This window comes from Phyllobates terribilis, unplaced genomic scaffold (genome assembly GCF_046119375.1).
Source record: "Phyllobates terribilis strain yellow unplaced genomic scaffold, ASM4611937v1 Scaffold_121__1_contigs__length_5197421, whole genome shotgun sequence".
Lineage (NCBI taxonomy): Eukaryota > Metazoa > Chordata > Amphibia > Anura > Dendrobatidae > Phyllobates > Phyllobates terribilis.
Window position 1 is genome coordinate 3,072,483 of NW_027362881.1, and position 23,147 is coordinate 3,095,629.

The following is a 23,147-nucleotide window of genomic DNA, read 5'->3' on the forward strand; positions in this document are numbered from 1 at the left end:
CTCCTCACACTGTATGATAGCCAACTATACTAGTACTAACACTATATACTGCCCACAAAGCCCCCAATTCTCAGTGTAATGTCCTCCTGTACACAGTATGATGTCTCCATAGCTCCCCTATGTACACTACCATGGTCCCACAGCTCCTCTGTACACAGATAATGCCCCCCACACTGTATGATGGCCCCCACGGTATTCTTTAAACACTATGATGTACCCAACATTGAATGATAGAGTTGTAATGGGTGGCGCTGATGTGGCCAGTAAATCCTTTGATGTGAAATTTTAGCACGTGGCAGTGAAGGAGTGAGGCGCAGCACCAATCAAATGTGAGGTGTAATGGGTTAAACTGTGGAGAAGTATGCCATAAAATGTTTGTTGGTGCGCTGCCAATAGGAATGGTGAAGATGTGATAATTACAATAAGAACCTTTTATTACGAATTTTTCAAAATCACAAATCGGTTTTCGGCTCAGGAGTGGAGCCTTCATCAGGCCACTTCACTCTGAGATTTTCTTACTTTCGGTCACGTTACAACTAGCAGGTTCTCTTCCTGCATCTCTGTTTTTCTCTGAACATTGAGAGAATTAGGGAGAGAAGCTCATCAGCACGTGACTAAGGCTGGGTGCCCACGTAGCGTTTTTCAAGCGTTTATGCTGCGGAATTTCCGCAGCATAAACGCTTGTGAAACGCTAGGTAATCCGCACCCCATGGTCCCCAAGGGGATTCCGCATGTTCTATGCACATGCAGCAGATTTTTCCGCAGCGTTTATGCTGCGTACAAAAATCCGCAGCATGTCATTTAATTTTGCGGAAGCGCAGCGGAACTCCCGCCATTGACTTGCATTGAGACGCATAGAAACCGCGACTGTACATTTGTACAAGCGGCTTCTATGCGTCTCTATGTGCGGATGGTACCCAGTTCTGGAGGAGAGAAGACTCTCATCCAGACCTGGGTTCCATTGTACCTGTGAAAAAAGAATAAAATAACAAATAAAGTTTATACTCACCTTTCCGAAGGCTTCTCTCTGAATGCCGGCATCGCTTGAGGACCTGCGGTGACGTCACAGTCATGTGACCGCAGGCCCTTCACCGCTCTGTCTCGCGATATGCCGGCATCCAGGAACCAGACAGGAACGAGCGCTGCAGCCACGCCGGGGCCTCGGGGGTGAGTATAGCTTTATTTGTTTTCATTTTTACGGTTCACACTATATAAATCCATGCTGTTTGCATGGATTTATACAGTGTGACCTAGTTGTCAAGCACTTTCCAAGTGATGCTATTGCCTGGAAAGCGCTTGTCAATCTGCATGCGGAAACGCATGTGAATCCGCATGTGGATCCGCATGTATTCTGCAGGAAAAACGCATGCACAATCTGCATGCGTTTTTTCTGCCAGGGAGATGCAGAAATGCTGCAGAAATTTTCTGCTTCATTTCTGCATCGTGGGCACATAGCCTAAGTGTGCAAATCGCATTTGTGCTTTGGGGGTGCCAAACTAAATTCTTGCCCCGGGTGCCAGAAAACCAAAATACACCTCTGGTCAGAGGGGTGAGACAAATGTGGGCAAGATTCCAGGAACACGTGTACCTTCTACAGAGACCGTTGGATGTCTTAGGTGAAGGCTGCCAGCAGCATGAAAGAGCTAATTAAGCACCTGGTGCAGAGTATGCAGCAGCAGCACCGTGACCAGCTACAGCAGCAACAAGAGACCACTAAGCTGCTGATACAACAGGTTGAGCTCCAGAAACAGCAGCAACAGGATCAGCATTGCCAACAGTAACAGCAGATCGAGTTACTTGCAGAGGCGATCCGTGGCAAGACAACGGCTCCGACAAGTCCAGGTGATGATGCATACGTCAGGAAGACGGTAAGGAGAGCGTTACAGATGACCCTGGGGCATGATGTTGAGATGTTCCTGACTGTTTTTGAGAGGGTGGCGGAACGGGAGAAATTGCCGCTGCAGCAGTGGGCAAAGGTTCTGGTGCCATATTTGACTGGGGAGCCGCAGCAGGCTTATTACGATCTGACTTTAGAGGACGTAAAGGAATACGCCAAATTAAGAACCAAAATATTGGCACGCTCAGGAGTGACTGTGTCTGTCAGAGCACAAAGGGTCCACCACTAGGCGTATGCTGGCGACAGACCTCCACGCTCATAGATGTTCGACTTGTTACATCTTGTACAAAAATGGCTGCAGCCAGTGTCTTCCTCTCCTGCCCAGATGATTGAGCGTGTGGTGATGGACAGGTTCATCCATTCCCTAACCAGGCCGATGCAGACCTGGTTTGCCCAAGGCGACCCTCGGAACGCAGACAATCTCGTAGGTCTGGTAGAAAGATACCAAGTGGTCGAAAAATCCCTGGGGAAACCAGACACAGCCACCTACCCTTACTGGAGTGCCCAAAAGGGGATGGGTTCACCATGGAAGGGATTCAGAGCCACAACTGATGGTATACCACTTCCACTGAAGAGACTGCAAGGTCTGTTGTGAAGGATGTGATTTGTTGGCGATGTCGCAGTCCGGGACACGTAGCCGCCCAGTGTCATACATCTGCTGAGCCTATGCAGATGATGTTCATACTATGCTTACCCAGCATGCAGTGTGGACTGTCGACATGTCGAGGGGCCGCAGGTGTGTGCCATGTCCGTTAATGGAGTGATGGGCTGTTGGACTCCGGGAGTCTGGTGACCTTGATCAGGAATCGTGTTCTGGTTCTCATTTCCACTGTCGAAAGTAAGTTCCTGGCCAAGTGGCAGGGCCCATAGGAGGTGGTGGAGAAACTCAGTTAAGTGAACTCCGAATCCACCAACCTGGCCGAAGAAAGCCGCACCAAGTATACCATGTGAACGTGCTCAAGCTGTGGCGGAACCGAGAGCCTGTGGAAACTCCTTGCCTGGGAGCCGCTCCCGAAGGCAAGGTGGAAGAGGTCACTATTTCTGAGACTCTACTGCCAGCCCAGAAGCAACAGTGTCGAGAACTACTACAGTGGAATCGGGAGCTGTTCTCAGAGTTGCCGGAGCATACTCAGGTGGTAGAGCATGACGAGTTAACAGAACCACATGTAAGAGTGAATCTGAAGCTGTATCGGATTCCGGAAGCACGCCGGGAAGTGATCTCGGCCGAGGTGAAAAGGATGTTAGACCTCGATGTGATAGAGGAGTCAAAGAGTGGGTGGTCGAGCCCAATCGTCCTCGTGCCAAAACCCAACGGAGAGTGGAGGTTTTGTAATGACTACCGCCGGCTGAATGAGGTGTCCAAGTGTGATGTGTACCCGATGCCCCGCGTTGACGAACTCATCGAAAGGCTTGGACCGACGAGATACATCACCACTCTCGACCTGACGAAGGGCTATCGGCAGATCCCCATGTCCCAGGCGGCCAAGGAGAAGACGGCTTTCTCTACACCCAGATGGGTGCTTTCAATACACTCAGATGCCATTCAGGTTACAGGGGGCCTCAGCCACCTTCCAGAGGGCTATGGATCGGATCATAGCCCCACATAAGAAGTATGCCGCAGCCTACCTTGACGACATTGTAGTTTTTAGCCCAGATCTAAACTACAGCCCATTCTGGATGCTCTAAGGAAGGTGGGATTTACAATAAATCTGAAAAAATGCACCTTTGGAAAAAAGGAAGCCAATTACTTGGGCTATGTCGTCGGGAGAGGCGAAATAAAGCCGCAAGTTAATAAAGTGGAGGCAATCCAGACCTGCCTGCAACTGCTCTCCAAGAAGCAAGTGAGAGCATTCCTGGGAATGGTGGGATATTACCAACAGTTTAACCCAAATTTTTCCATGATGGCTGCACCACTGACGGATGTCCTAAAAGGCACCAGGTCAACCATGTGGAAGTGGACGGAGAAAACAGAGACCGCGTTCCAACTGTTGAAGTCAGCACTGTGTGAACAACCGGTCCTGGTCGCACCAGACTTTAACCCCTTAACAACATTTGACGTACTAATACGCGTCTGTGCCCTGGGACTTAAGAGCCAGACCTGTATTAGTACGTCATGGCGATCGCGCGCGCACACAGGCTGTGCGGGCGCGATCGCCGCCGGGTGTCAGCTGATTGTCACAGCTGACACCCGATACTATGTGCAGGGAGCGGTCCTGCACCGCTCCCAGCACATTAACCCCCGCGATGCTGCGATCGAAGTCGATCGAAGTCGATCGCAGCATTGCGGGGGCAAGGGGAGGTGATCGCAGATACTCACCTCCTCTTCCGGCTTCCAGCTTTGTCTGCAAAGGCTTCCCGGGTGTTGCCATGACGACCCGATGTCGTTATGACAACATCCGGGTCACCAGACAGCAGGAAGATTGTTTGGACATGCTCAGTGCATCTCCAAACAATCTTCTCCCTGTCCAGTGCTGACAGCCTGCATAGCACAGGGATGGTGCTGCATTCCTGTGCCATGCAGGCGATCAGAGAAAAAAAAGTGAAAGTCCCAGAGTGGGACAAAGTAATAAAGTATATAAACTTTCAGAAAGTGAAAAAAAAAAAAAAAAAAAAAAAAATTTGCAAAAATATAAAAAAAAAATAAAAAAAATAATCCACCAAAAATAAAAATATAATGTACCCATCAATAAATATTATTATAAAAAAAAAACCAATAAAAGTACACATATTTGGTATCGCCGCGTCCGGAACAACCTGACCTATAAAACTGTCCCACTAGTTAACCCCTTCAGTGAACATGGTAAAAAAAAAAAAAAAAAAAACAAGCAAAAAACAATGCTTTATCACCATACCGCCAAACAAAAAATAGAATAACACGCGATCAAAAAGATAAATATAAAAAACAAGCCGCCATACAGCTCCATCAGCCAAAAAATAAAAAAGTTATAGCTCTCAGAATAAAGCTATGCTAAAAAATAATTTTTTCTATAAAATTGCTTTTATTATGTAAAAGTGCAAAACATAGAAAAACTATATAAATGTGGTACCGCTGTAAACGTACTGACCTGAAGAATAAAGCTACCTTATCAATTTTACCACACGCGGAACAGAACAAAAAAAAAAATAAAAATTTCTGAATTGTTGGTTTTTGTTTATTCTGCCTCCCAAAAATCGGAATAGAAAGCGATCAAAAAATGTCACGTGCCTGAAAATGGCACCAATAACAACGTCAACTCATCCCGCAAAAAACGAGCCATCACGTGACTGTCTGCCAAAATCTGGAAAAATTATAGCTCTCAAAATATGGCGATGCAAAAACTAGATTTTACAAAAAATGCGTCTTTTAGTGTGTGACAGCTGTCAGTCATAAAAACCCCATATGATTCTGGTATTGCTGTAATCACACCGACCCGAAGAATAAAGTCGTCTAATCACTTATACCGCACGAGGAACGGCGTCAAAAATAAACTCTTGGGTTAGGATTGGGCTAGGGTTAGGGCTGGGTTTGGGGTTAGGGTTGTGCTAGGGTTAGGGTTGTGCTAGGGTTAGGGTTGTGCTACGGTTAGGGTTGTGCTAGGGTTAGGGCTGGGGTTGGGGTTAGGGTTGTGATGGGGTTGGGATTTTTTTCAAAAGTAAGAAAAAAAGATGACGATATGGCGACTAGTGTTGAGCGCAAGTGCTCGCTACTTGAGTTTGCATTGGGTGCTCTGGTATGCATTGAGTATCGTGGGTATTTGAGTGACATGCTCGAGTCTCTGCCCCATATGCTTCGCGACCAAAAAAACTTTACGGGGATTGCCTGCCATGCACGAGCGATCCCTGCATGTTTTTTTTTGGGTGTCTAATTACCGTGAAACATGCGGAGCAGGGACTCGAGCATGTCACTCGAGCACACGCTGTACATGGTGCATACCTGAGTACCCGATGCAAACTCAAGTAGTGAGCACTTGCGCTCAAGACTAATGACAACTTATTCAATATGATGACCTAATGTAAACAAATTCTGTGTCGTACCTCTGGGTTCAAAATGTTCACTATACACATTAATAAAATCCTTGAGGGGTATAGTTTCCAAAATGGGGTCACTTGTGGGGGAGCTCCACTGTTTAGACACATCACGGGCTCTCCAAACGCGACATGGTGTCCGCTAACAAATTGAATGGAAAATTGGCTCAAATTGTTAGCGGACGCCGTGTTGCGTTTGGAGAGCCCCTGCGTGCCCAAACATTGGAGCTCCCCCACAAGTGACCACATTTTGGAAACTAGACCCCCCAAGGCACCTATCTAGATGCATAGTGAGCACTTGGAACCCCCAGATGCTTCACAAATTGATTAAAAAAAATGAAAAAGTGTTTTTTTTTTCACTTTTTCATTTCTATGAATCAATTTGTGAAGCACCTGGGGGTTCCAAGTGCTCACTATGCAACTAGATAGGTGCCTTGGGGGGGTCTAGTTTCCAAAATGGGGTCACTTGTGGGGGAGCTCCAATGTTTGGGCACACAGGGGCTCTCCAAACGCAACATGGTGTCCGCTAACAATTTGAGCCGACAATTTGTTAGCGGACACCATGTTGCATTTGAAGAGTCCCTGTGTGCCCAAACATTGGAGCTCCCCCACAAGTGACCCCATTTTGGAAACTAGACCCCATAAGGCACCTATCTAGATGCACAGTGAGCACTTGGAACCCCGAGGTGCTTCACAAATTGATTCATAAAAATGAAAAAGTGTTTTTTTTTTTCACTTTTTCATTTTTACGAATCAATTTGTGAAGCACCTGGGGGTTCCAAGTGCTCACTGTGCATCTATATAGGTGCCTTGGGGGGTCTAGTTTCCAAAATGGGGTCACTTGTGGGGGAGCTCCAATGTTTGGGCACACAGGGACTCTTCAAATGCAACATGGTGTCCGCTAACAAATTGTCGGCTCAAATTGTTAGCGGACACCATGTTGCGTTTGGAGAGCCCCTGTGTGCCCAAACATTGGAGCTCCCCCACAAGTGACCCCATTTTGGAAACTAGACCCCCCAAGGCACCTATCTAGTTGCATAAATTTTCCAAATTTTCGCCAAATTTCCATTTTTTTCACAAATAAACGCAAGAGATATCGAAGAAATTTTACCACAATCATGAAGTACAATATGTCACGAAAAAACAATCTCAGAATCAGGGGGATCCGTTGAAGTGTTCCAGAGTAATTACCTCATAAAGTGACAGTGGTCAGAATTGTAAAAATTGGCCTAGTCATTAACGTGCAAACCACCCTCGGGGCTTAAGGGGTTAAGAGAGAGTTTGTGGTCCAGACAGACGCTTCAGAGTTTAGTCTAGGAGTCGTACTCTCTCAAGAGATAAATGGATAAATGGGGAAGGACATCCCATTCTCTATCTGAGCCGGAAGCTGTCCTCCTGCGAGAAAAACTACGCAATAGTAGAAAAGGAGTGTTTAGCCATAAAGTGGGCCGTAGATACATTAAGATACTACCTACTAGGCCGGAAGTTTAAGTTGGTGTCAGACCATGCCCCGTTGAAATGGTTGAGGGAAAAGAGGGGTAACAATGCCAGGGTAACTAGATGGTTCCTAGCTCTTCAGGACTTCAACTTTCACGTAGAGCATAGGCCTGGGAAGTTACATGGGAACGCTGATGCCCTTTCCCATTTTAGGTCAATTAGGATTACCATAATTTTTAATATTTGCCAAATGCCAGAATAAGGAGAGAGAGAATGTATTAAGGCATTTAAAAAAACGGGAAAGGTTTATTGTGATTTCATGTCAGATATTGAGAAAAACATGCATATGTGTCTTTTTATATAGTGTATGTAAACTTCTGGTTTCAACTGTACATCTTGGGCCTCTTCCTTGTATAATGTGCTCTATTCTGCACCCTTTCCTGGTATAATGTTCCCGATCCTGAGCACCTTCTTGGTATAATGCACTACATCCTGAGCACCTTCCTGGTATAATGCACTACATCCTTGGCACCTTCCTTGTATAATGTTACCCTTCCTGAGCACCTTCCTGGTATAATGCACTCCATCCTGGGCATCTTCCTGGTATAATGTACCCCATTCTGAGCACATTCCTGGTATAATGTACCCCATTCTGAGCACATTCCTGGTATAATGTCCCCCATCCTGAGCACATTCCTGGTATAATGTCCCCCATCCTGAGCCCTTTCCTGGTATAATGTTCCCCATCCTGGGACCCTTCCTTGTATAATGCACTCCATCCTGGGACCCTTCCTGGTATAAGCACCCATCAGCCCAAGGGTGTTTTTAATTAGTGTTGGTTTCTACCTGCCCACTTAAATTTTTAGGTTTCTATCCCAAGAGAGGCATGTTTGCCCATTTATATTGTAGGCTTATAGCCCAAGAGAGGCATGTTTAAGAGGTTAGTTACCCATCATGCAGAGGCTACCTTGTCGTGGTTGATGGGCATACATGAATTGGCCAATTTGTGTGTTAAGAGCCTTCATTTTTTGTAAGTACATTTTATTTAGCAATAATGCAGTTTAGCTCTTATGTTCTCAGTGTCTGCATATGTATTGGCCCTTGTAGTGTGTTGCTGTGCTTTCTTATTGTACCCTTCCTGGTATAATGTCCCCCATCCTGTGCCCCTTCCATTAATAATGTTTGCTGTTCTTCTCCAATACATTTAAAAATAAATAAGTTATTCTTCTTCCCTTCCTCCACTCCCACAACTCTCAGCGTATTCTATAGCACTTGAAGGAACTGGCATCTAACTTCGTCTTGCTGGCATGGTGCATGACGTCACGGTCATGTGCCGCCTGTGACTGGCACACCAACGTCAACAGCTGGCCTCTGATAGGCTGGCAGAGTGTATTGTGGTGCAGGGACACAGATGGTCTCTGCGTCTCAATACATTTCAGCTGAATGTGTGTCCTTGCATGCACCTCTAACTGAAATAGGTGCTGGTGGCGGCTGACCCCCCTCCTGCACGGGCCCGATCACACCTGCTGTGACCGATGTCGTTCCGCTCCTGGAAGGGATATGCTGATGTTTACTATTGGATTCTATCATGTATGTGAGAATAAAAGGCTTCTTGAGATTGATGACACTGCCATATCTAGCAGCCAAGACTTCTCAATAATAGCGGACAATTGAGGCTGCTGGGATCTAGATCAATCACACAACGACACGTGTACAATGCAATAGTGTTTTTATTAGCAAAATCATAAGAATCATTAACCTGAATTACATCGTGATTTACCAATAAAGAAGGTCAGCTCCTGATTTTACATAATGGAACCTAATGGCCAAATTGTAAAATCCAGGATCTGGAGCATTTATTCAAGATTAATAGATTATTATTAAGTAAGTAAAATTGTGAAGGCTCCGGCTTATTTACGGATAATAACGGACTTTGAAGTGAAAAAACAAGATATATATGATGTGTTCAAGTCCTGGAATTCGGAGATGTCCACATGTGTAATGGAGGCCTCCACCATCCAGGTGCCTAAACTGTAAACAGGAAAATTATGTGCAAATTAATCAATATGGCAAAAGTCTGAAATATTCTATCTGCTGACAAGAGCTGTTTATCTCCAGTTTACCCAGTACAGAGAAAATGCAGCCATGCTGGTTCAGTATGCCTTCAATTTTGAATAAATCCCCAACAGTGTCACCAGCAAAGCACCCCCACACCATCACACCTCCTCCTCCATGCTTCACGGTGGGAACCAGGCATGTAGAGTCCTTCCGTTCACCTTTTCTGCGCTGCATAAAGACACGGTGGTTGGAACCAAAGATCTCAAATTTGGACTCATCAGACCAAAGCACAGATTTCCACTGGTCTAATGTCCATTCCTCGTGTTCTTTAGCCCAAACAAGTCTCTTCTGCTTGTTGCCTGTCCTTAGCAGTGGTTTCCTAGCAGCTATTTTACCATGAAGGCCTGCTGCACAAAGTCTCCTCTTAACAGTTGTTGTAGAGATGTGTCTGCTGCTAGAACTCTGTGTGGCATTGACCTGGTCTCTAATCTGAGCTGCTGTTAACCTGCGATTTCTGAGGCTGGTGACTCGGATAAACTTATTCTCAGAAGCAGAGGTGACTCTTGGTCTTCCTTTCCTGGGGCAGTCCTCATGTGAGCCAGTTTCTTTGTAGCGCTTGATGGTTTTTCCAACTGCACTTGGGGACACTTTCAAAGTTTTCCCAATTTTTCGGAATGACTGACCTTCATTTCTTAAAGTAATGATGGCCACTCGTTTTTCTTTACTTAGCTGCTTTTTTCTTGCCATAATACAAATTCTAACAGTCTATTCAGTAGGACTATCATCTATGTATCCACCAGACTTCTGCACAACACAACTGATGCTCCCGACCCCATTTATAAGGCAAGAAATCCCACTTATTAAACCTGACAGGGCACACCTGTGAAGTGAAAACCATTTCCGGTGACTACCTCTTGAAGCTCATCAAGAGAATGCCAAGAGTGTGCAAAGCAGTCATCAAAGCAAAAGGTGGTTACTTTGAAGAACCTAGAATATAAGACATATTTTCAGTTGTTTCACACTTTTTTGTTAAGTATATAATTCCACATGTGTTAATTCATAGTTTTGATGCCTTCAGTGTGAATGTACAATTTTCATAGTCATGAAAATACAGAAAAATCTTTAAATGAGAAGGTGTGTCCAAACTCTTGATCTGTACTGTATATGTGGCACCCCAGAGGCTCTGGTTGCCACAGTGGTAGTAATACCATGTCTGGGAGCAAAACAGGAGTTTCCTGGTCAGGAACACATTACAAGCAACACCTCCTGCCCCAGACCAGAAAGGGGAGGATCCTGCCCTATATAACTGGATCTGGAGGCGGGGTTAGTCAGTCTAGTGTATGGAGTCAAGTAGGACACAAAGGAGTAAAGAGCCAGGGACTGGAGCTGTACAGAGCTCGTCCTGGATAGTATCCACAGAGGACCGGACACCGGAGTCCGAGGCTGTGGGGATTGCAAACCCAGCAGCAGATACCGCAGGGCAGGGGATTGCAGGTCTCCTGGCCCAACAGAAGCTCGGAGGCTCAGCCACACGAAAGGACCCGTACCGCCACAGAGGAGCGAGGAATACACAAGGTCCGAGTTGCCAGCCATACGGGTGAGCGCAGCACCTTACACTCAGGGACGTGGGCTACAACATGACTATAAGCGGGATAGCCAAAGAGTATAGTCATCAACGGCAGGCCTACAACTTCACCTGGCCAGGAGGACTCTAGGATTGTGTAGCACCCTGAGGACTCGGCTGCTACAGGGGTATTGCACCTCAACCCAGAGGTGTGGTATTCCACTCCCGGGTAAGGATGGAGTGTGGAACTGAGCTTAGAAAGCTGCATGCACTACATACATCCCATTTCCGGGGGACAGAACTACGGTACTCCCACCAGATATATGTGCAGGTACGACAGCGTTTGTCCCTGGCTGGAGTGGGAGGGGGGTGGAACATCCCAGTAGTGTAGGGGCAGATAGGGGGAGCAGTCTGGGTAAGGCTAGGAGCTCATTGGGTACTGGTCACCTGAGCTCACACATAGAGGGAGTATATAAGGTGGGCACCATCTTAGGACAGGGTCTTTGTAGAGCCAGAGGAGCAGAGCAGAGAAGCTCAGCCAGGAGGGCTAACAGGGAGCTGTGGCTCCGTCTGGGCCCAGCTCCAAGGCCAAGTCTGCAGAGAGAGAGGAGAAAGGAAGGCCCAGAGGGGAAAGAAGAAGGAACCCCAAGATCCCAGAATTAAGACAGAAGGGTGAAGGGTTGGCGGACACGGGTACCGGAACCCGAACTGGTGGAGGCCACTTATCCTCAGCCAGAAACCGGAGGTCGTGGGTAAGCTTTACCACGACCCTCACCAAATCCACCAGAATGGCACACCGAGCATAGGGTTAGGGAAGCCAGAGAAGGTTCAACCAACAAGAGACCCGAGGGAGCCGGACACAGGTGGATCCCTGGTGGGGACGGCCAGAGAGAGAGGGTCAGAAGGGAGCTCAGGACCACGCTCCGGAATTGCCTGGGGGTTGGCCGAGTCCAGGACCTGGTGGACGCAGCACGGCTCGGGTGGTCACTCAAGGCCAGAGTGACCAGAAGAACATCAGTAAGTAAAAACCCTGAACTGCACCTCCCGCCTCTGAGTCTGCTTACTACAACATTACTGCACCCATCATCCACACCTGCTGCCCTGAGGCCATACCCCTCCCGTTGGGGGTTATACCATCATCGCTGCACCCATATCACCGGCCTCAGCGGACTGTTCTGCAGCGGCGGCTTCAAAGCCGCACTCAACGGGTGGCGTAGTCGACAATCAAGTTAACATCTACTGCCATAGACTGCCACTTAGTTTGACATCCTGGGCACGGACCGGGTCACCGCCACAAGGACTACTACCCCCATCCAGATCCGGCTCCGGGTATCCCCTGAAACATGGCCCAGGGGGCGCGTCAACTTTGGCGTAGTCGGCAGGATAACGTGCCCGCAACTACCGGGTACTGCGTGCCTGAAGAAAAGTTCACATTTACCTCAAAAAGAAGTCTCCCGCCGGTTCCGGAGGGTCCCCGCCATCGGACGCCATCTCAGATCGTTTCCCGCCGGTTGCCCGCCATCTGCAGCTTTTTCCCGCCATCCACGGAGTTTCCCGCCACTGGGAGACGTTTCCCGCCATCTGAGAAGATTTCCTGCCTTGGCAGAGCGGACGCCATTATGGGCGTGCCAGAGGGTGGCAAGAGGCCACCTCCCATCGTGGGCCAGGTCGAAGAATGGCGCCAAAAGCGGAAACCGCCCCCACCAGCAGAGACTGTGATGATAGAGGTGTCCATCAGCGTGAGGGGACTGCCCCTGGAACTGACAATCACCGAGTTGCCCCGGGACCACCCTCAATGTGGGCGTATACAGAATAAAAGAGAGAAGATGGGTGCAGCCTGGAGGAGTCTGGAGAGAGCGCACCTGGAGATGAGAAGTCTGGAGAGGAGTCTGGACAGACCGCACCCAGAGATGGAGGGAGAGTCAGGCAGCACCGACCCTGTGGTCAGGAGCCTGCTGCAAGCAACCACCCCACTAGGCCTAGTGGAGATCCTGGCACAGCTCCCCCGAGACCGGGAGCATGCACAGACCGCACTGGAGGGCCTCGCACGGAGGATGGCCCAGGTGCAGCGAGAAACGCTGACGGAGTGGAGTAGAGAGATGGCCCAGCAGGCTGGAACCCGCCAGCGGAGCACGCCACCCGAGACGAGGAGACAGACCGCCTCTGAGGATGGTGCAGGAGGAGTGGAGGCCGGAGACGACGCCGAGGAAGGAGCTGAAGAGACGGAGGCAGGTAAAGGGGACGTCACTACCCCGAGCCGAGAAACCGTGAGCCTGCCCCAGCTCCCCGTCGCAGAGCCCGAAATTCCACCGATCGTGCCCGTCGCTGCACCGTCACCGCTCCAGACTAGGCCTCAAGCAGGAGCCGCGGCCACGCCCCCTGTGACGCCACCGGCCTGGTCGCAGGGCCGAGTGCCCCCGGGCGCCGCAGTACCAACAGCGCCCTCTACCTCCACGGAGCCACCGGCCTGGTCGCAAGGTCAGGTACCCCCGGGCGCCGCCGTCTTCACGGTGCCCTTTACCTTTAGGGTGCCCCAAGCCTGGTCGCGAGGCCTGGTAAACCTGGGCGCCGCTGCCACCACCGCGCCCTCAACATCCAGAGTGCCGCATCTGGGTGAAGACTTGTTTGCCCAGCACACTTGCCCGGATGGGCAGCCCTTTGTGTGGCCACCGGAGTACTACCAACTTCAACTCCAAAAGGAAAGGCCCCTGTGCGAGCCCCTGATTCCGGCTCCGAAGCCTGTCAAGATGACCCCGCTCTCGTTAGAGGAGGCGCAGTTCGAGTGGGACCCCGCAGGAGGAGACCTCATCGGGTTCAGTCAGGAAACCCGGGCGGCCGCAGCTGAGCGTGCGGAGTGCTGTCGACAGCAGTTGGAAGTCTTTGAGCGAGAACGGAGAGAGAGATGGGTCTGAAGCTTACCCGCGAGAAGGAGCAGGAGGACGTCGTCATTAGAGTACGGTAAAGAGAACTGTAAAATAGTTACCCGTCGGGGTACAAGAACTGTTAATAGTTAAAATATGTTCCCCGTTGGGACAAGTGTGAACTGTAACCCGTGTGTACCTATTCCCACTGACCGAGGACTGAGAGCGGTCATTCTTTCCTGATACCTGGCCGAGGACTGAGAGCGGCCATATCCCCCTTGTACATAGTTGCGCTTCCTAAAGCGCCCCCTACCGGTTTTATAGGAAACTGTGTTTTTTCTAAAAGAGACTGTCGCACTTTACCCGGTCACAAGTTGCACCGTGGCCGGAGGAACAAGAATGATGATAATGAAAAGTTTATTATGAAAAAGTTTTATTGCTGCTAATATATATATACTGTTTTATATGTTATGATGTTTTGAAAAAAAAATGTATGTTTTTGTGGTGTTTTGCTCTTTTACAGCCCGAGGACGTGCTGTGATTTACCAGGGGGGAATGTAGCACCCTGAGGACTCGGCTGCTACAGGGGTATTGCACCTCAACCCAGAGGTGTGGTATTCCACTCCCGGGTAAGGATGGAGTGTGGAACTGAGCTTAGAAAGCTGCATGTGACGCACCCCCTGGGCCATGTTCTTAGGGGAATACCCGGAGCCGGATCAGATGGGGGTTGTAGTCTCCGAGTGGCGGTGACCCGGTCCGTGCCCAGGGTGTCAAACTCAGTGTGCGGCAGTCTTTGCAGATGTTGTTAGATGTTCTTAGTGTCGACTACGCCACCCGTTGATTTGCGGTCAATAAGGCCGCCGCTGCAGAAGGGTCCGCTGAGGCTGGTGGTGTGTGTGCAGCTGTGGTAGTATAACCCCCAATGGGAGGAGTACAGCCTCAGGGGGTCAGATGTAGAGGATGGTGGTTGTGGAGGTGCAGTAAGAAGACTCAGAGTCGGGCTGTGCAGTTCAGGGTTTTTACTTACTGCTGTTCTGTTGGTCACTCTGGCCTTGAGTGACCACCCGAGCCGTGCTGCGTCCACCAGGTCCTGGACTCGGCCAACTCCCAAGCAATTCTGGAGCGTGATCCTGAGCTCCCTTTCTGACTTTCCCTTTTCTGCTGGCCGTTCCCACCAGGGATCCACCTAAGTCCGGCTCCCTCGGGTCTCTTGGTGGTCAAACCTCTTCTCTGGGTTCCCTGACCCTATACGTGGTGTGCCATCCGGGTGGATTTGGTGAGGGTCGTGGCAGATCCTAACCACGACCTCCGGTTCCTGGCTAAGGTGCGTTTTGGCCTCTACCAGCTTGGGATCCGGTACCCGAGTTGCCAACCCTTCACCCTTCTGCTTTAATTCTGGGCTCTTGGGGTTCCTTCTTCTCCCCTCTCTGGGCCTTTCTTTCTCCTCTCTCACTCTGACTTGGCCTTGGAGCTGGCTGAGCTTCTCTGCTCTTCTCCTCTGCTCTACAAAAGACTGACCCTGTTCTAAGATGGTGCCCACCTTATATACTCCCTCTATGTGTGAGCTCAGGTGACCAGCACCCAATGAGCTCCTAGCCTTACCCAGACTGCTCCCCCTTTCTGCCCCTACACTACTGGGATGTTCCACCCCCCTCCCACTCCAGCCAGGGACAGACGCTGTCGTACCTGCACATATATCTAGTGGGAGTACCGTAGTTCTGTCCCCCGGAAATGGGATGTATGTAGTGTATGCAGCTATCTGAGCTCAGTTCCACACTCCATCCTTACCCGGGAGTGGAATACCACACCTCTGGGTTGAGGTGCAATACCCCTGTAGCAGCCGAGTCCTCAGGGTGCTACATTCCCCCCTGGTAAATCACAGCACGTCCTCGGGCTGTAAAAGAGTAAAAACATCCACAAACATACATTTTTTTTTCATAAAACATAAACATATAAACATCATATATATATTAGCAGCAATAAACTTTTTCTTAGTAAACTTTCTTGTTCCTCCGGCCACTGTGCAACTTGTGACCGGGTAAAGTGCGACCGTTTCTTTTAGAAAAAACACAGTTCTTTATAAAACCGGTAGGGGGCGCTTTAGGAAGCGCAACTATGTACAAGGGGTAGGTGGCCGCTCTTAGTCCTCGGCCAGGTATTAGGGAAAAATGACCGCTCTCAGTCCTCGGTCAGTGGGGATAGGGACACACGGGTTACAGTTCACACTTTGTCCCAACGGGGAACATATTTAAATCAGCAACAGTTCTGGTACCCCGACGGGTAACTATGTACAGTCTCATGATACCGTACTCTAATGACGGCGTCCTCCTGCTCCTTCTTGCTGGTAAGCTTCAGACCCGTCCGGGTCCTCTTGCTCCTCCTCACACCGCAGCTCCTCCTCCGTCAGCCGGTGCACATGGAGGGCGTAGGGTCCTTTGGCACATTTGTGCCGGGTGAATGTGACCTCGTCCCCTACGTATAGGTCACGACCTCTGTGTCCCTCCGGCAGATGGCTTTCTACGTCTCTGCGGGTGACAAAGACGTCGCCGGGGGTATGATGATCTCTTATGAAGCCCCAACCGTGCTGCATATGAAATTTAATCACAGTCCCGGTGGTACGGGGACCATGAGCTGCACGGGGGTCCCACCTGGTCCGGCTCTTCTGCTCTGCGCTCCGTATCTGCATCTGCTGCTCACGGACCCGCCTCTCTCTTCGCTCTCTCTCGAAGACCTCTAGCTGCTGCTGGCAGCACTCCGCACGCTCCGCTGCGGCCGCCCGAGTTTCTTGGGTGAACCCCATGAGGTCTTCTCCGGTGGGGTCCCACTCGAACTGTGCCTCCTCCAGCGGGAGCGGGGTCCTCTTGACGGGCTTCGGAGCCGGAATCAGGGGCTCGCACAGGGGCCTTGCCTTTTGGAGTTCCAGTTGGTAATACTCCTTCGGCCATACAAAGGGCTGCCCATCCGGGCACGTGTGCTGGGCAAATAGGTCTTCACCCAGGTGCGGCACTCTAGATGTTAAGGGCGCGGTGGTGGCAGCGGCGCCCGGGTTCACCAGGCCTTGCGACCAGGCCTGGGGCACCCTAAAGGTAAAGGACACCGTAAGTACGGCGGCGCCCGGGGTTACTTGGCCCTGCGACCAGGCCGGTGGCTCGGTGGAGGTAGAGGGCGCTATTGGCACTGCAGCGCCCGGGGGCGCTCGGCCCTGCGACCAGGCCGGTGGTATTTCCTGCTTAGCCTCGCTCAGGGTTGAGGCGCGTGACGTCACAGGGGTCGCGGCCGCGGCTTCTGGTTGAGGCCTAGTCGGGAGCGGTGACGATGCAGCGACGGGCACGGCAGGGGGAATTTCGGGCTCTGCGACGGGGAGCTGGGGCAGGCACGCTGTATCTCGGCTTGGGGTAGTTACGTCCCCTTTACCTGCCTCCGTCTCCTCAGCTCCTTCCTCGGCGTCGTCTCCGGCCTTCACTCCTCCTGCACCATCCTCAGAGGCGGTCTGTCTCCTCGTCTCGGGTGGCGTGCTCCGCTGACGGGTTCCGGTCTGCTGGGCCATCTCTCGGCTCCACTCCGCCAGCGCTTCTCGCTGCACCTGAGCCATCCTCCGTGCGAGGCCCTCCAGCGCAGTCTGTGCACGCTCCCGGTCTCGGGGGAGCTGCGCCAGGACCTCCACTAGGCCTAGTGGGGTTGTTGCTTGTAGCAGGCTCCTGACCACAGGGTCGGTGCTGCCTGACTCTCCCTCCATCTCCGGGTGTGCTTTCTCCATACTCCTCTCCAGACTTCTTGTCTCCGGGTGCGCTCTCTCCAGACTCCTCCAGGCGGCACCCATCTTCGCTCTTTTATTCTCACTACGCCCCCATTCAGGGTGGTCCTGGGGCAACTTGGTGATTGTCAGTTCCAGGGGCAGTTCCCTCACGCTGATGGACATCTCTAGCATCACAGTCTCTGTTGGTGGGGGCGGTTTCCGCTTTTGGCGCCATTCTTCGACCTGGCCCACGATGGGAGGTGGCCTCTTGCCACCCTCTGGCATGCCCATAATGGCGTCCGCTCTTCCAAGGCGGGAAATCTTCTCAAATGGCGGGAAAAAGCTGCAAATGGCGGGCAACCGGCGGGAATCGATCTGTGATGGGGTCCGATGGCGGGGACCCTCCGGAACCGGCGGGAGACTTCTTTTTGAGGTAAATGCGAACTTTTCTTCAGGCACGCAGTACCCGGTAATTGCGGGCACGAAATCCTGCCGACTACGCCAAAGTTGACGCACCCCCTGGGCCATGTTCTTAGGGGAATACCCGGAGCCGGATCAGATGGGGGTTGTAGTCTCCGAGTGGCGGTGACCCGGTCCGTGCCCAGGGTGTCAAACTCAGTGTGCGGCAGTCTTTGCAGATGTTGTTAGATGTTCTTAGTGTCGACTACGCCACCCGTTGATTTGCGGTCAATAAGGCCGCCGCTGCAGAAGGGTCCGCTGAGGCTGGTGGTGTGTGTGCAGCTGTGGTAGTATAACCCCCAACGGGAGGGGTATAGCCTCAGGGGGTCAGATGTAGAGGATGGTGGTTGTGGAGATGCAGTAAGAAGACTCAGAGTCGGGCTGTGCAGTTCAGGGTTTTTACTTACTGCTGTTCTGTTGGTCACTCTGGCCTTGAGTGACCACCCGAGCCGTGCTGCGTCCACCAGGTCCTGGACTCGGCCAACTCCCAAGCAATTCTGGAGCGTGATCCTGAGCTCCCTTTCTGACTTTCCCTTTTCTGCTGGCCGTTCCCACCAGGGATCCACCTAAGTCCGGCTCCCTCGGGTCTCTTGGTGGTCAAACCTCTTCTCTGGGTTCCCTGACCCTATACGTGGTGTGCCATCCGGGTGGATTTGGTGAGGGTCGTGGCAGATCCTAACCACGACCTCCGGTTCCTGGCTAAGGTGCGTTTTGGCCTCTACCAGCTTGGGATCCGGTACCCGAGTTGCCCACCCTTCACCCTTCTGCTTTAATTCTGGGCTCTTGGGGTTCCTTCTTCTCCCCTCTCTGGGCCTTTCTTTCTCCTCTCTCACTCTGACTTGGCCTTGGAGCTGGCTGAGCTTCTCTGCTCTTCTCCTCTGCTCTACAAAAGACTGACCCTGTTCTAAGATGGTGCCCACCTTATATACTCCCTCTATGTGTGAGCTCAGGTGACCAGCACCCAATGAGCTCCTAGCCTTACCCAGACTGCTCCCCCTTTCTGCCCCTACACTACTGGGATGTTCCACCCCCCTCCCACTCCAGCCAGGGACAGACGCTGTCGTACCTGCACATATATCTAGTGGGAGTACCGTAGTTCTGTCCCCCGGAAATGGGATGTATGTAGTGTATGCAGCTATCTGAGCTCAGTTCCACACTCCATCCTTACCCGGGAGTGGAATACCACACCTCTGGGTTGAGGTGCAATACCCCTGTAGCAGCCGAGTCCTCAGGGTGCTACACATGCACTACATACATCCCATTTCCGGGGGACAGAACTACGGTACTCCCACCAGATATATGTGCAGGTACGACAGCGTCTGTCCCTGGCTGGAGTGGGAGGGGGGTGGAACATCCCAGTAGTGTAGGGGCAGATAGGGGGAGCAGTCTGGGTAAGGCTAGGAGCTCATTGGGTGCTGGTCACCTGAGCTCACACATAGAGGGAGTATATAAGGTGGGCACCATCTTAGGACAGGGTCTTTGTAGAGCCAGAGGAGCAGAGCAGAGAAGCTCAGCCAGGAGGGCTGACAGGGAGATGTGGCTCCGTCTGGGCCCAGCTCCAAGGCCAAGTCTGCAGAGAGAGAGGAGAAAGGAAGGCCCAGAGGGGAAAGAAGAAGGAACCCCAAGATCCCAGAATTAAGACAGAAGAGTGAAGGGTTGGCGGACACGGGTACCGGAACCCGAACTGGTGGAGGCCACTTATCCTCAGCCAGAAACCGGAGGTCGTGGGTAAGCTTTACCACGACCCTCACCAAATCCACCAGAATGGCACACCGAGCATAGGGTCAGGGAAGCCAGAGAAGGTTCAACCAACAAGAGACCCGAGGGAGCCGGACACAGGTGGATCCCTGGTGGGGACGGCCAGAGAGAGAGGGTCAGAAGGGAGCTCAGGACCACGCTCCGCAATTGCCTGGGGGTTGGCCGAGTCCAGGACCTGGTGGACGCAGCACGGCTCGGGTGGTCACTCAAGGCCAGAGTGACCAGAAGAACATCAGTAAGTAAAAACCCTGAACTGCACCTCCCGCCTCTGAGTCTGCTTACTACAACATTACTGCACCCATCATCCACACCTGCTGCCCTGAGGCCATACCCCTCCCGTTGGGGGTTATACCATCATCGCTGCACCCATATCACCGGCCTCAGCGGACTGTTCTGCAGCGGCGGCTTCAAAGCCGCACTCAACGGGTGGCGTAGTCGACAATCAAGTTAACATCTACTGCCATAGACTGCCACTTAGTTTGACACCCTGGGCACGGACTGGGTCACCGCCACAAGGACTACTACCCCCATCCAGATCCGGCTCCGGGTATCCCCTGAAACATGGCCCAGGGGGCGCGTCAATTGTTCTCAGACTGATCAGGCCCTCATCACTAGCTGGTACTCCCGTTGGGGCCCATATAAATGCCAACAGTAAAGACCCTGGGACTGCACTGCAAAGACTCCGTGTTGTCATTACTGATACCTTGAACTACCACCACCATCATCCATACACGCTGCCCTGAAGCTCCACTATTCCTGTGGGGAGTTACATCACCTTGCTGCACATACCACCAGCTTCAGCGGACTGCTCCGCAGCGGCGGTTCCCAATAACCGCATTCCACAGGTGGCGTAGTCGGACTATACATAACAGACACACATAGACTACCCTGGTTTGACCGCCCTGGGTCACGGACCGGGTCACCGCCACGGTGACTACAACCCTCAGCATCTACAGGCCCGGCTCCGGGTACCCCACGGCCCAGGGGGCGCGTCAACTTTGGCGTAGTCGGCAGGATTGCGTGCCCACTACCACTGGGTACTGCGCGCCTTCTCAGACTGTGTCGCATACCGTGGTGAAGATTTCCCGCCATTTGTCGCCGTTTTCCCGCCATTGTCCGCCATTTTCGAGTCGCCGCGCGGGAAGAAGAGGGGCGTGATCGCTGGAAATGCGCGAAGTCCAAAGCCCCGCCCCACGCACGGATGCAGCGCCAGGTCCTGGAAGGAGCCACATCGAACGCTGATGTCAGACGCGTGCGACGCCAGGTCCTCGACAGAGACCATCGCCTTCGGAACTGCGGCCTACGGAAGAAAGGAGAAGGAAGGTAGGCCACGGTTCACTAGGGGGGAGGAAGACGCCCGATATGGAGGGAGCTTCAACCACCGGCGCGGCCGCTGCCGCTGTAATGCCATTCTCCATGCCATATATACCGGGGGCGGCGTGGTTGCCCCAGTACTCAGGAGAGTCACACACCCTGAGTGACTTCAAGGAGAGACTAAGCAGTTTATTTAAAATATACCCCCTGTCCGAGGAGCAGAAAGTGAGCATCCTCGTAGGCCAGTTGATTGGTGCAGCCCAGAGAGAAGTAAAATCCTGGTCAGCCAGAGAAAAAGGGACTGTAAAAGAGATACTGGCCCGCCTAAAGGACACTTTTGACACCTGTACTACAGCAGAGATAAAGATGAAGTTTTATGGGTGCAAACAACGGGCACAGGACAGTGTACGAGATTATGCTTTAAACCTGCAGGAGGCGCTGAGGGCCATCAAACAGGTAGACCCTGACAGTGTGCATTATGAAAACAGACTGTTATTGAGGGTTTACTGTCCAGCGCCCACCAAACCCAGCTGCGCATAATGGCTCTGCAAAACCCTGACTTGGAATTTGCTCAATTTAAGGACAGGGCCATCCGGGTGCTAAGGGAACCAGCACCAGGTGGTGCTACAGCTCACCGGCGCCCCGCTATCACCTACAACCAGGAGGTGACACCCTTTTCCCCGGAGCCTGTAGGAGCTGATGCACAGACTTTGGACAATGCCCCGTCTACAGACCTGCACCATCAGGTCCAAGAGTTAACTAAAAGTGTAGCTGCGCTAACCAAAACTGTGCAGTCCTTGCAGGTGTATCCCAAAGGAAAGATCCCGCTGGCTTCCAGTCCGGAGGACGTTCCTGTGGCGCCGACAGAAGAGGATTCCACCATCCAGAGGAACAGCGACCGCTACGACCAGGACGGACAACCCATCTGCCGCCGCTGCAACCAGCCAGGACATTATGCAAGGTACTGTCATTTAAACGAGCAAAACCTGGGGCAGAGGGCCAACCCCGAGGCGTAAGACCACCAGGCCCATCAAGCTGGCGAGACAAATATGTGGGAGGACGACCAGTCCTACCTATCGTGCTGGACGGCTTTCCAATGAGCACGTTGCTGGACACTGGGTCCCAGGTGACCACCATCCCCTACATTTTTTTCAAATGGTACTGGACTGATTCGTACATTACCCGCCGTCCAGACGAACATTTGAGTATTTATGCTAGTTATGGTCAACCCGTACCTCAGGTGGGGTACAAAGAAGTGACCATAAAGGTTGGCAAAGTCGAACTGCCAGCACAAGGACTGATTATTATCGACATTGATCGCCGAGAAAGTCATCCCATGATAACCTTAGGCACTAATGTCATTGAAAATTGTCTTGCAGAAATAATTGTCTTGTTACAGCAGGTTGCGGAGACCGCCAGTGCCAGCCAGCAGCGGGTTCTACAAAGAGAGATCAGAGCCCTGATGAAAAGACAACATGTAGAACTGTCTGGTGGTGAGATTGGCAGTGTTAGGATGAGTGACCCATTCCCTATTGCCATGCTCCCAAGAAGTGAAATGCTGATATGGTGCCGGGCAGCAATCGGTCTCCGGGGTAGAGATTACCAGGCCCTGGTAGAGCCCGTCTACTCTGACAGTAGGCCCACCATTTTGACAACCAGGGGGGTGGTTGATGTCCGCCATGGGAGAGTGCCAGTCCGCATCCTGAACGTTGGGGAAAAAGAAGTCCATTTGCCCCAGTATGCCACCCTAGCCAAGCTATTTACCGTCAATTAAAATGCTATAAAAACAGTGGAACCCTTACCTCCATCCAACCAGTCGGAGGGTAATGGCTCCGAGGGACAGATGGAGGACTGGTGTCAGAAGCTGCATGTGGACACTGACTGCACCCCTCAACACCAAAAACAAGGAGTATACCGGGTGGTCTAAGAGTATGAAAGGGTCTTCAGTAAACACCCACTCAGCTTTGGGCAGGTAAAGGGGGTTCAACACCATATCCCCACGGGAGACCATCCACCCATTAAAGAAAGGTACCGGCCTGTACCGCCAGCACACTACCA